Source organism: Typopeltis vanoorti, chromosome 4, assembly GCF_054136105.1.
Source record: "Typopeltis vanoorti isolate ZY-2024b chromosome 4, IOZ_Tvanoo_1.0, whole genome shotgun sequence".
In the NCBI taxonomy this organism is placed as follows: Eukaryota; Metazoa; Arthropoda; class Arachnida; order Uropygi; family Thelyphonidae; genus Typopeltis; species Typopeltis vanoorti.
This window is the reverse complement of record NC_143552.1, coordinates 43,980,369-43,993,379: the sequence shown is the minus strand read 5'-3', so window position 1 is coordinate 43,993,379 and position 13,011 is coordinate 43,980,369. Positions and strand designations below refer to the sequence as shown.

The window sequence follows — 13,011 nt, the reverse complement described above, 5'->3', positions numbered from 1 at the left end:
CGAAATAGCACACTCTTGCTACCTTTAGACTCTGCTGTTTTATTGCTTATCATATCAAAGCTCATAGGAGTTTTTTCATCCATATTTCCAATATTTGACAATAGAAATTTATGTTCTTGTCTCAACTGAATAATAAATTTATGGAAACTGGTAAGTTTGTGGTCAAGATCTGCTGGTAGTTTTTGAGCAATTTTCATTTTTTGTCGTATTACCAGATTTTGTCTGTTCATAAAATGATTACACCGTCCTGAAGTAGCTTGAAATTCTATACTTTCATTCAGATTCAATCTTGACCATTTTAGTACATATGCTGTAATCATATTTCTTGTAACAAGATAATCATTCTGTCTTTGTTCGAATACTCATTCTGCAACGTGATTTTCCAGTTGCAGCCATCGGGTGATCCCCGTTCTCATCGCACATTTTTTATTTGGCAATTTTTTAAAATATCTTCTTTCTTCCTCCATTCTCCTACCATCTTCTCGGTTATGCCAAACTTTCTTGCAGCAGCACAGTTATTAGTTTGCTTTGCCATTTCAATACCCTTATTTTAAATTGAGCTTCATACTTTCTTTGTTTTGTTGCTGGTTCTATGATTTTAAATAACAATTTTAATAATCCTAAAATTTAAAAAAATGCAAAATTAATAATTGATTGAAATTGGAGCTGATTCCTTTTAATTAGGGTAATTCGCATAAATACTAAATCTATGTAGTATTTAGTATTTATCCAAAAAAATAATGGATATGCATAGATATAGCGGATATAACAACAATACTTAACATTGCATTAATACAAGCAAGCAGAAATTGGGGGGTGGTCGTCTTATACAACCGACACAAGCTTAAAATTTAAAAATAGCCTAAAATTTAGGCCTCGTCTTATACGCCGACATATACGGTGTGGGTGTGTGTGTATTTACACTAGTGGCCAAAATTGTGGAAATCTTTTGGAAAAGTGTATTTCTGAGGTTTGGCTCATAACACCACCTTTTTTGGAGTGATATCATAAAATTATATATCAATGGAAAGATAATTTAATCAAGAATGTAATGCAATAACTTTTATGAAGGATTTTTTTATTAGAACAGCAGTTATAAAGAAGAAAAGTGAAACACATAGAAACAATGAGATATACAAAAATTCTCACAATGTGAGTTAATACTTAGTTGGGTAACCTTTAGCGTTAATTACGGTCTTACAATGCCTTCCCATGGAGTGAACCAAGTTTTTTAGTTCTGCAGCTGTTATAATGTGAAACCAAGATTGAATTGTTGCTTCTATTAATTGGGTTTTATTGGTAGGTTGCTGCTGACTAACAAGTTTCTTTAGTCGGCTCCGTAGATTTTCGATTGGGTTAAGATTATTCTGGGCTATTCCCAGGCCATTCCAGCAGTGGAATATGATTATCTTGAAACCACTTTTTGCACACAGCAGCAACATGACATGGAGCTGAATCCTGTTGAAATATAAATGCTTCATTATCTTGGAAAAGATCACGCGCGGAAGGCTTCAGTTTGGGCTCAAGTATTTCATTTATGTATTTTGGCGCATTTATATTCCCATTAATCACGCAAATTCTGCCCACACCTTTTGATGTCATACAACCCCAGATCATAACACTAAGTGGGTGTTTCACGGTGGTGTAATGCAATCAGGATGCAAATCTTCTCCGATTCTTCTCCTTACGTATTTTATGCCATCACTACCAAACAGGGAGATTTTGGTCTCATCACTCCAAATAACACTGTCCCATTGTTCCACTGTCCAGTTAACATGGGTTTTAGCCCAGTTTAATCTTTTCAACCTTTGTTTGAGAGATAAAAATGTCTTTTTTTCGTGGAATTCTAGCATTTAGACCAAATTCCTGCAGTCTCCGCCGAACAGTCCTTGCACTCAACTTCACATTGTATTGCACCATTTCATCTTGTATACACTCAGATGATTTTCTTCTGTCATGTAGGCACAGTCTCTCAATTCTTCTATCATCACTTGCTGTTGTGCACCTTTACCAGTCTGGTTTTGTAGTGACTGAGTCTCCTTATACCTCTTCAAAAATTTAGAAATGTCACCTTTGGTTAAGTTTCCACCAATTTTTCTTCTAATTTCTTCATAACTGTAGCCTTGTTCACTTAATAGTACTATTTTATATCGCTTTCTGGGTGACCAATCAACTCTTTGCCATTTCTTTAATTTTATTACGTTTTACAAGCTCACTAAATGAAAGAACACAAAAAAAAAAAACCCAATGAACTTGATAGCAATCACATAACACACTTACAAATGTCCTCCTCTCAGCTCCGATACATGACATCAGTAGCTGAATCCTACTGTGATCTTATTGGCTCATCGCCAAAACAAGATGACACCTGATTCGCTCTCTAAATACTCATGCTCATTGGCTACATTCAAATGAAGGAAAGCTACTTCATATCAACCTAAGCAAGTTGTGCTTCTTTTTTCTGTTTATTTGGCTATAACTTTTCATAGAATACAGATAATTGAACAAATTTTGTTGCATTACATTCTTGATTAAATTATCTTTCCATTGATATATAATTTTATAGTGTTACACACAAAAAAAGTCGTGTTATGCACCATCAAACCTCAAAAATACACTTTTTCCAAAAGGTTTCCACAATTTTGCCCACTAGTGTATAATTATTTTTGGGCTGATTTATTCATCCATATCTTATACATAATTTCTGTTCACTATATGCAAATATCATATTTAAATTTTACTTTAATTCTAATTGTTATTGAACCTTGTGTTAGAGGTTTAACAGGAGTGAAAGCACTGAGAATGGATTAAAAAGTATATTCGATTCTTCCAATATTTCATCTGTCACTAAGATATCTTCAAGGAGTACAGTATGAGACATAACATTCACACGCAAAGACAACACAAAACTAAGTGAAACACATGGACAAAAGACTAATCCTAATTAGGTGGGACACCTTTGCAGGCACTTGTTTGTGGCCTAGGATATAAATTGGAATCGTGAAGTATTAGTGTTTACCATATTTTAGGAAACTTAATGCAATTGTATTTATTCAAATTAGTCTGATTTCTGAGTGCAGCTGCAGATTCTAAAGACAGTCTTTCTTTTCTAAATTTACTGCGATGGAGCATTGTGATCTTTTTCCAATTGATTCAAGAAACTGAAAGAGGAGGGATTTGGTCTTTAGCCGATGAAGGTAGCTAGTTTCAAGTGGGGCTTAAAAGCCGTGTAGTGGTTGTATTTCTTTTAAGATTCTGGCTATTTTTTTTTTCTGAAGTGCCTTGGACATAGGGGATGGTGATAGCGTTATTAAAATCTTTATGAAAGAAGTTGAGGATTGGATTAAGTATTGATTATTTTTTGATACTGTAGGAACTGGAGCCATTAGATGAGAAGGTGTGGTGTATATGATATAAGTTTTTCTGCAAGAGGGGACTCATTGTAACAAAGATGAGAAGGTGTGGTGTATATGATATAAGTTTTTCTGCAAGAGGGGACTCATTGTAACAAAGATTATAGGCTCTCTTGGTTGGTGTTTTAATTTTAATGATATCATATTGTTCAGGGTGATGGAAAAGTTTTGTATATGCATCTGCTTGTGTGAGTGGGTTTCCTGTATACTGAAATGGACAGGTTATCATTCGGTTGACATGTTACCAAGGTGTCTAGAAAGGCTAAACTATTATTAGTTTCCATTTCCATAGTAAACTAGATTCTAGGGCAGTGGTTCTTAACCAGTGTTCCCCGGAATACTTGTGTTCCGTCAATTGGTTACAAGTGTTCCACCGCTGAAAGATATCACATGACACAGTTTTGAGTGTAATTGGTTACTCTGATCCTAACAACTGAAGATTGCTTTGTGTGTTGACTTCTAAAAGCCAATAGAATATCGTTTATAGGTACTATTTTTAATGTGTAGAAATTTAACAATATTGGAAGAAAAGATTTCAAGTTACTTTCCTTCCTTAAATACACACAGTTATAATGAATAATGGTAATTATCAGTAACATGAAGAGTATAAAGAACACGCCATTAGTGACTCAGTTAGTAAGGAAAACAAAAGTGCAGTATGAGCAGAAATTGGCAAAAGAGACAAAATGAAAAACCCTAGTTTTTGAGATATGTGGCAAGTAGAAGAATGATCATGGTAAGATGATGTTAATGGATGAAAACGGTAGAATGGTAACTGCTGCAGAAGACATTGTTGAAGTATTCAGTGATCAATTTACACCCTCTGTCCAAAGAGAAACAGAACTTTTCGAAAATAGAAGAAACTAGGGGTGCCACCTGTTGCATCTTTTTTGTTGTCAAAAGCGGCAACCTTCATTAGTGTTGTGTCAACTGTTTATGACATTTGTTTCATTAGAAGCTGAGTTATAGTGACTGTGTTTTGAAGAACGGTCAGAAAATGAGTTTCAAACTGAGAGCTGCAATTGACTTTTGTGTTAAACTTGGTAAACGTTTTACCGAAATGCTTCAAAAAGCATATGGTGATGAATGCTTATCCCTTACTCGAGTTTACAAGTGGTTTAAGCAATTTCAAAGTGGTCGTGAGACGGTCGAGGATGACAAAAAGCCGGACCATCCAAAAACTGGAATGAGCGAAGTTAACATCTAAAATGAGCGTGATTTCATCAAAGAAAACCCAAAATCGTCCATGAGATTAATTGAAGATGAATTGGGGATTCCAAAATAAACTGTGCACAACATTTTGACTGAGAATTTAGGCCTTCGTAAATTGAATTTGCGATTTGTTCCCCACAAGTTGACTGATGATCAAAAAATGTATCAAAATGAACACTGCAAGGACCTCATTAAAACCGCTCGTAAGAACTCAAACTTCCTTGAAAAATGATTGTTACTGGTGACGAAATGTGGTGTTTTGAGTATGAGCCCAAAACAAAGTCCCAGAGGAGTGGAGACCACCAGAAGAGGGGCATCTGAAAAAAAAAAGTCGCTTGGAGAAGTCAAAAGTAAAGACAGTGCTGATTTGTTTCTACGATTCCAAGGGCATTATCCACAAAGAATTTATTCCACCTGGCCAAACGATGAATGGTGAGTTTTATCTCGAAGTTTTGAAGCCATTGATAGCAAGAATTCGTCGCGCATGGCATGGATATTGTGATGTAGGCAGTTGGTCACTTTTGCACGATAATGCACCATCTAATCATTTGAATGTTGTGAGACGGTTTTTGAGCAAAAACCAAGTTTGTGTGTTGGATCACTTGCCGTATTCACCTGATTTAGCACCAGGTCACTTCTTTCCCTTCCCCCAACTTCATTTGATGATGAAAGGAAAGCAATATGACACCATTGAAAACGTTCAAGTGGCAGTAGCCATGGCCCTCAACAGTATCCCAAAAACCGATATAAATAAATGAAAAAACTCATTTAACAAATTCATCGACCTTGCCAAATGCTGTATCGATGCTGAGGGGGAGTATGTTGATTGAAATAAATGATATGAATAATTATAATTGGCCTGTGTTTTATTTTCTATCAAAAGTTCAGTTTCTTTTTGGACAGAAGGTGTATAAGGGTGTTTCATCCTGATCAGGGTGGAATCATGAGGAACTAAAGTTTAAAAGACATAGGAGAGGATGGCTTAATTGTGAGTGAGTGAGCAAGAGATATTTGAGGAAATAGTCTTGATGGTGATAGGATTTGATGACATATCACCACACATCTTAAGGAAATGTTCAAGAGAATTGGAATGCTTGTTTAATAAGAGTCTTGCAACACCACAGGTTTCAATGGAGTGGAAAGTAAGGTAAAAGTGGGACGCTTTTACCTTCTTCCACATGATAAGGCTGTATCTTCAAATTATAGGTCAATTTTTACATCTGGAGTTATGGTGAAGGTACTAGAGAGATTGGTGAGAAGTAGGATACAGAATTGGGTTGAAAACAGCAGTATTCTTTGTGATTATCAGTATAGGTTTGTTAAGAGAAGAGCATTTGTCAAGGTATTTGTCACCTTGTGACAAATACCTTGGACAAGGGAAATGCATATACAGTGGTGTACTTGGATTTTGCAAAGGCTTTTGATAGGCTCCCACATGATTAACTAATAAATTAATTGAGACAGATGGGATTGGATAACAGACTTCTGAGTTGGATCAGTCACTGGCTGTCTGATAAATATCAGAAAGTTGTAAATGGGAGTGCAGTATCCCGTAAGAGGAAGGTCACTAGTGGTGTACTGCAGGGGTCGGTTTTGGGACTATTTTGTTAAATTTGTATATTAATGATTAATATACAAATTAATGATATAGGGATGGATTTAGCTAGTGATAAGCTGTTTGCAGATGATGCAAAATTGGGGAGAGAGCAATGCAGAGTCAAGCAGATGTTATGGTTGCAGGAGGACTTTAATAGATTGCATGAATGGGCAGGTAAGTAAGTTGAACTATCAGTCAGTCAGTTCAATGTTGTAAGGTTTTGAAATTTGGTAAGCAACGATGGGTTGCAGAGTATACACTTGGTAGGGAAACTCTAAAGGAGGTAGAGAAAATGAGAGATCTGGGAGTGGTTGTGGACAAGGACCTGAAATTCAGAGATCACGGTGCACAAGTTGTGAAGACGTCACATCGAACAATGTCAATGATGCGTAGGATCCTGACATGCAGAAATAAAGAGGTTATGATGCCATTGTATAACGCCATGATCAGGCCTCATATGGATTATTGTGCACAGATCTGGTCGCCGGGTTTTCATGGTGACGAGGATATGTTGGAAAGGGTCCAGAGAAGAGTCACAAAGATTGTCAGTGGTCTTTGGAATTTTGAGCACAGGGACAGATTAAGAGAATGTAAATTGCAAAATCTTTTGAATAGGAGGATGAGGTGGGGATGGGGGGATATGATTGTGACATATAAGCTAGTCAGGGTTGTTATCAGGTTGACATGGAAGAGATTTTTTTTCATAGAATGAGAGGGGGGGGGGGAGGTAGAAGAGGCCATTGCTGGAAACTGTATAAAGAGGGTGTGAGCAGAAGAGTAAGGAACAGGTTCTTTGCATGGAGAGTGGGTGGTGAGTGGAATGCATTGCCTGTGTGTTGCGAATGTTGACACATTGAATCATTTTAAGGCATGGTTGGATGAGCATTAGTGTGTATACCTCCCATGATGTATCTCTGACTCCATGGAGTTTGAATGTTAATAATCGGTTCACTGAACTTTTCTTGCCTACATGGAGTCACAATTTCTCTCTCCCTTCCTATCACTATCTCTTACTGTGGTAGATATGTTGATGTCTTATGTATTGATAATGAGAATTATAATTTTATACAAAAGCCATTCCACTCTTTAAACATTTTTAGCTACAGATTACAATTCTCTATCGAATATGAAGATAAAATATCCATAAGTTTTTTTTCTAAACTTAACTCTAATCAGATCATTATATTAATACTAAAGTTTACCACAAACATTGATAATTAGAGTTTAAAAAAACTTATCACCCTTAATCCTTATTTTAAAATCCGTGATATTAACACAGTTCATTAATGCATACAAATACTCATCTTCACCCACTGCTTCAAACCAAGAAATCAAATACAGATATCTTCCATTTTATGGCAATATCCGTAACAACTAATAGACCATAAAATTCAGTCCAAAACTCATATGCCCTCATCCCACAATGAAAAATATAATAATACCATCTTAAAATTCCCATATATTCAATAACATTTAGAAACCTATCAAACACAATTTTAAATATTCAAAGTCCAAAATTGTCTTTACCACCACTTCTAAACCAGAAATGTTACTAAAATTTAAAACCACAATAACAGAGTGATTTATTATTATTATTACGTGATACCTCCAGGGAGTTCAACTCATTGGGAGAGGGCACTCTACTCTGCTTCACTAAATACATCTCACCCTCTTCACTACTACTTAATTCCCATACTATGACACTACTACTACCACCATCAACACCATCTACTGCTCATCATCACCACCAACAACAATATTTTTTGTCTGTAAATTGCATGTCTTCTTTGACATTACTAACTGCTAACCTGGATTCAATACCTGTTACATTGGATCCATCCTGATACACTATATTCATTCTTTAAAATCACGTCTAATTGAATATTGCTAAGATTGCAATATCCCCATACCTGACTATCTACATCTCACCAAAAAGAAGAAACACAAACAAAAGCTCACTAGAAATAGTCACAAAAATCCCACTACTGAAACAGCTTTACATGCCATATTAGAACACATCTCAGATGTTGAAATGGGCCTCATTATTGATTTCCAATGATGCTCAGAATCTCTAGCTATAAGATACTGGTCAGCATGCCATAAACATTCAAAGAGCCTGTTTAATCTCAGTCTCTTGACAATTAAATAAAATATACTACTCTCTCCTCAACTCTCAAAGCGACCTAATTTTTATCTAGGGAACCACATGGCAAGCTCATAACTAACCTTCTTATTTTTTTTATCTTGCAGTGATATACCAAAAACAAAACGAGAAAAAAAAAAACTACCAGCACACGTGATGCTGGCTAGTTTTTTAATACATTTTTCTTCTTAGCTCATCAGCCAAAATATTCTGATCTTTATTAATTTTCAAAATTTGTTTTTATGGTTTTATATATATACCTTTTTAACCATGAAAATTTTAAAAAGTAATGAAGATCAGAAAACCAGATACGTAAATAATGATATCATTATTTAGTATTTGGTTTTCACTTTGTCTTCCAACCACACATCATTTTTCAGTTCTTTTTAAAAATTTCATCTAAATATTAATACAATCCTGATTGTCATGTTATCCAGGTATGTCTGATTATTCTTTTAAATTTATTTTTAAATTAATAAGTATTCCATTAATATAATGCCTACTGGTTGGGGGAAAAAAGGGCAAGAATTTTTTTTAATGGTGCAACTACAATTATAGCTATAATTTGCCAAGTTTATGGTTAGAATGAGTTGAATACAGTGATATAAAGTATCAAGACTAAAAGTATGATTTAATAACCAGATATCAAAAATAAGAATTTTCTGATTGGCTAATATAATTAATTATTTATTAGATTTACTTTAGTTATTTTATTTATTATTATTATTATCATCATGTGACACCTCCAAGGAGTCCAAAGACTCATCGAGGGAGGACACTTACTCTGCAACTCGCCAACTACAGCAAACTGCAACTGCCATCATCATCTACACCAGCACCATATACTGTTCCTACCACCACTAATATTTTATTATAATTTTTACCAGTCAGGCTAGGCAGGTTAATTAGTTTTACTTCTTGTAACTAACAGTAATATGGTGCTAGTTGCTTGAATGCACTAGGTATATGTTCCTTAAAATGACGTTAATGTAAAGGTTGAAATATAGAATTTGAATGCTAAAGTTTTTTTTAATCTTTTGATCAAGTTAACTATTAATTTGGGCTATTTATGTAGAAGAAAAAAATTATAAGCAAATTAAATCTTCTGCCACCTACTTAATTCTCCTTTTTACTTCATGAAGAATTTTGATCAGCTTCATTTTGTAGATAGTGTTCACAGTTTGATCCAGCTCTGTGAACAACTGTATTAATTTGCTCTTGAAAGAAAATCAACAATTTGACCTTTTTGGATATACTGATATCATGCAACTTTCTAAATACACAAATAGCTGTATTCCAAACCCACATTCATGGGCTATATATAATGATCATTGTATATTAGCCTATATATTATCAATCCTAAAGATAACCAATCCTTAGTTAACTCTTTGAATTGATTACTATTTCATTCTGCATCCTGGAATACCCCTAACTGTACTTTTCAGGTAACTGACCAGCAGATTCATTTCTCAGTGTGATCAGGTAACTGAGAAATCACTTGTATTCATAAAATTATATAATAAACTAATCTAATACTTATGCTACCAACCTCCTCACAAAGGGAAAGTATCATCAACTCTTGCATGCCCATGCCTTCACAGTCATCAGGCTTTGGGAATATGTTTTTAAAAAAGTATGGTTGATGATTGTTAAGCTGATGAGCATATAGTCCCTCATTGCTAAATATCCTTAACCTGTGCCTTCCTACTCAAAAGGGATGTCTGAACATATCGCAAGAGATTTAATTAAGAGATTCTTCACAGATTTAATGCTTTTCCTGCTTTCATACCTGTACAAAAATTCTCAGCATTCTAAATTATTAACTGAGTTAATAACTAAGTTATTAACTGTGGCATACGTGTGATTCTATAGTTACGGGTACTCCACAGGTTTCACTATATAAGAAAGTCAAAGATATGTTATCTTTATTCGTATTTGTAGTAGTTTGTTTTTGTCAATGCTTATTTTAACAGAGCTGGATTTTCATCTGAGATCAAATTAGAACACGAAGTTCTATTTTGTTAGGTTCCTTGAATCAGATAAACCTTTCCTGTAGAGCCCATTTTATCTGATTCTCTGGAAATTCGGAATAATTGAAAATCCTACATTGAAGCAGTTTAAATTTTACTGCATATTTATCAAAACCTGTGAATCACTTTATCATTGACCAAATCATAGTTGACGTGATTTGCATGCTAGTTGCTAAAATCTAGTAAGGAACTGAACTTTGTACTGGCACTAATTTTTAAATACGTGTAAGCAGCTATCTTTATTGATCCTCTTTGGACTCGAATAGTATATTCTGCTTATGTAGCTGATACACACCTGTTTACATATGGCATTGTCATTTTTCCTTTTCATTCTTTCTCTCTCTCTCTCTCTCTCTCTCTCTACTATTCACCAAACTTGATTGTATGATTGGAATTACTTTCATTCTAGTGATTGGTACTGCAGGAAAAAAGAAATGTGCAACAGATTTTTGGATTTACAGATTATTGCAGTCAACTTTCACTATAGCAAACATCGTAAATTCATTCATGACAAAATATCAAAAATTTCTAATCAACCCAGTGCTACTATTGTGTTGATTAGGAATTATTGTTACTAAAGGAAAATTTGCTGTAACAAATTATTCTTGTGGTTCCTATTGGGTTTGCTGTAAGTGTAGATTAACTGTATTTAGTGCTCCTTTTAGAACAAGATCTTCGGTACAGTTCTAGGAAATGCACTGTATCTGATATCTGAGAAAATCGCATGTTCTACATAATCATGACTGATGCAACATCCATTGTCACGAACATCATGCACAAAGCAGAGCAACCAGCAGAACAGTGCAGGTAACAAAACAAAAAATTTTCAAAAGAATAAAAATAACAAAAAAAAAAAAAAAAAAAACTCACTAAATATCAAATAATATATGAACCAGATGTATAATAAAAAAGAATACAAAATAATTCCCATAAATTATATATTTAGTTTAATCCTTTATCCAAGTATAAGCAAACCAAGTTTGCACCTGAAGTATCTTCAGGACTTGGAAGATGTTGGAAGAGAAAAAACTTCCAACATCTTTCTCTAATCCAGAGTAATTTAATAAGGTGTAACACCTTTTGGCAACTTGTATAGGTAAATATGACTTCTCCATTTCTTCCACCTTGATATCACCACCTCTGGATCTGGCTCCCACTGATGAGACCTCAATAAAGGTCAAAACCGTCTTAGGTCTGGGTAGTGGCCCTTCCCTTAATGCATGTCTGCAAGGAGATGTGCTTTGCATTATGGGAGATACTAAGGCAAGTGATGAGAACTTATACCACCTTTACCACGAGTTGCCTCAGTCCTGAAGATACTTCAGGCGCAAACTTGGTTTGCTTACACTTGGATAAAGGATTAAATTAAATATATAATTTATAGTCTAACCATGTGAAAAAACTTCCAACATAATTCCCATAACACAAAGCAAACACTCAACAATTAAAATTGATTATATTACATTCTGTACATTCTTCTGTTCAATCATCTTCTAACTTTAATTTCATCAATCAGAATGAGGACATTCTACACCATTGGTAAGAAACATGGATAAATGTTTCTTCACTGCTGATGAAGTCAGCGTCATTCTTCAGTCTGTTAATGGGTAAGTGTACATTCCTCTCACCTCAAACAATCAGGGAAAAAAAAGAAGAAAAAAAAATCTGTTACAAGAAGCATGGATATCAAATACCAAACACCTGTTGCCCTCGAGAGCTAACCTGATCTTTTAAAGGCTCCTTCAAAAACAGATACAGCCACACTACTGGCATCAGAAGAGGGGAACCCAGTTGCAGGTCAAAACAGATGAATAAATCTTACATCAGAAACCAGAAAAAAAAGTCATTAAAAATTCAAAAACTTAAAAAAGAAAATGAAAACAAATTCTTACAAACATCTCACACACACACACACACACACACACACACAAAACTAGTACAACAAACAGCACAATGAAAAATGGGGGGATACTAAAAATTACCAAACTTCAGTTTCGTAATTTTTAGTATCCTTCCATTTTTCATTTCACAGAGTAAAAGAAAAACTTAACACTATAAAAACATAACATTATACCACATTAAACACAAAACTGTCAAAAATTAAAACAAACATGACATGATCTGTGTTATGTGATAACACTGATTTCTCAGTTATTGGAAAACAGCTGGTTTCCTAGAATTCTGCCACTCCTTTCACTATAAATTGATCTGGCAGTATCAGATCAGTTTGTAGTAAAAGCCAGTACTTCCTTTCAAAATATTAGATAAATAGTTTTATGTCTTTCTTTTACTCTGATATCAAATCACAGTTGAGCTAGACAGAAGACTGTCGGAGTTTATCTTGCTCGGTTGTTTTTAATATCTGCAGCTGTCTCATGTTTTGGGCTTTGATAATTTAAAAATAAAAAATTGTACCCATCAGTAATTGTACTTTTGATTGTAATTCTTACTGTATTTCTAATGTTACATACAAAACTAACATTACAACAGACTACTTGGAACATGAATATTGATTGTAATAAGATGTTTTAAATGCTTTTTTTCATTTTTAGGAATGTAAACATGAGTTTATATTAAAGCTTCAAAAACTTATTTAATCTTCAAAGTTTAAACTTC

The 13,011-nt window shown here is 34.4% G+C and overlaps 1 protein-coding gene across 2 annotated transcripts in view; it reads left to right on the top strand.

The window, feature by feature from the left end:
* LOC150107267 (cytoplasmic polyadenylation element-binding protein 2-like) overlaps positions 1-13,011 on the top strand; it is a 267,241-nt gene that overhangs the window by 184,941 nt on the left and 69,289 nt on the right. The window lies entirely within an intron of this gene.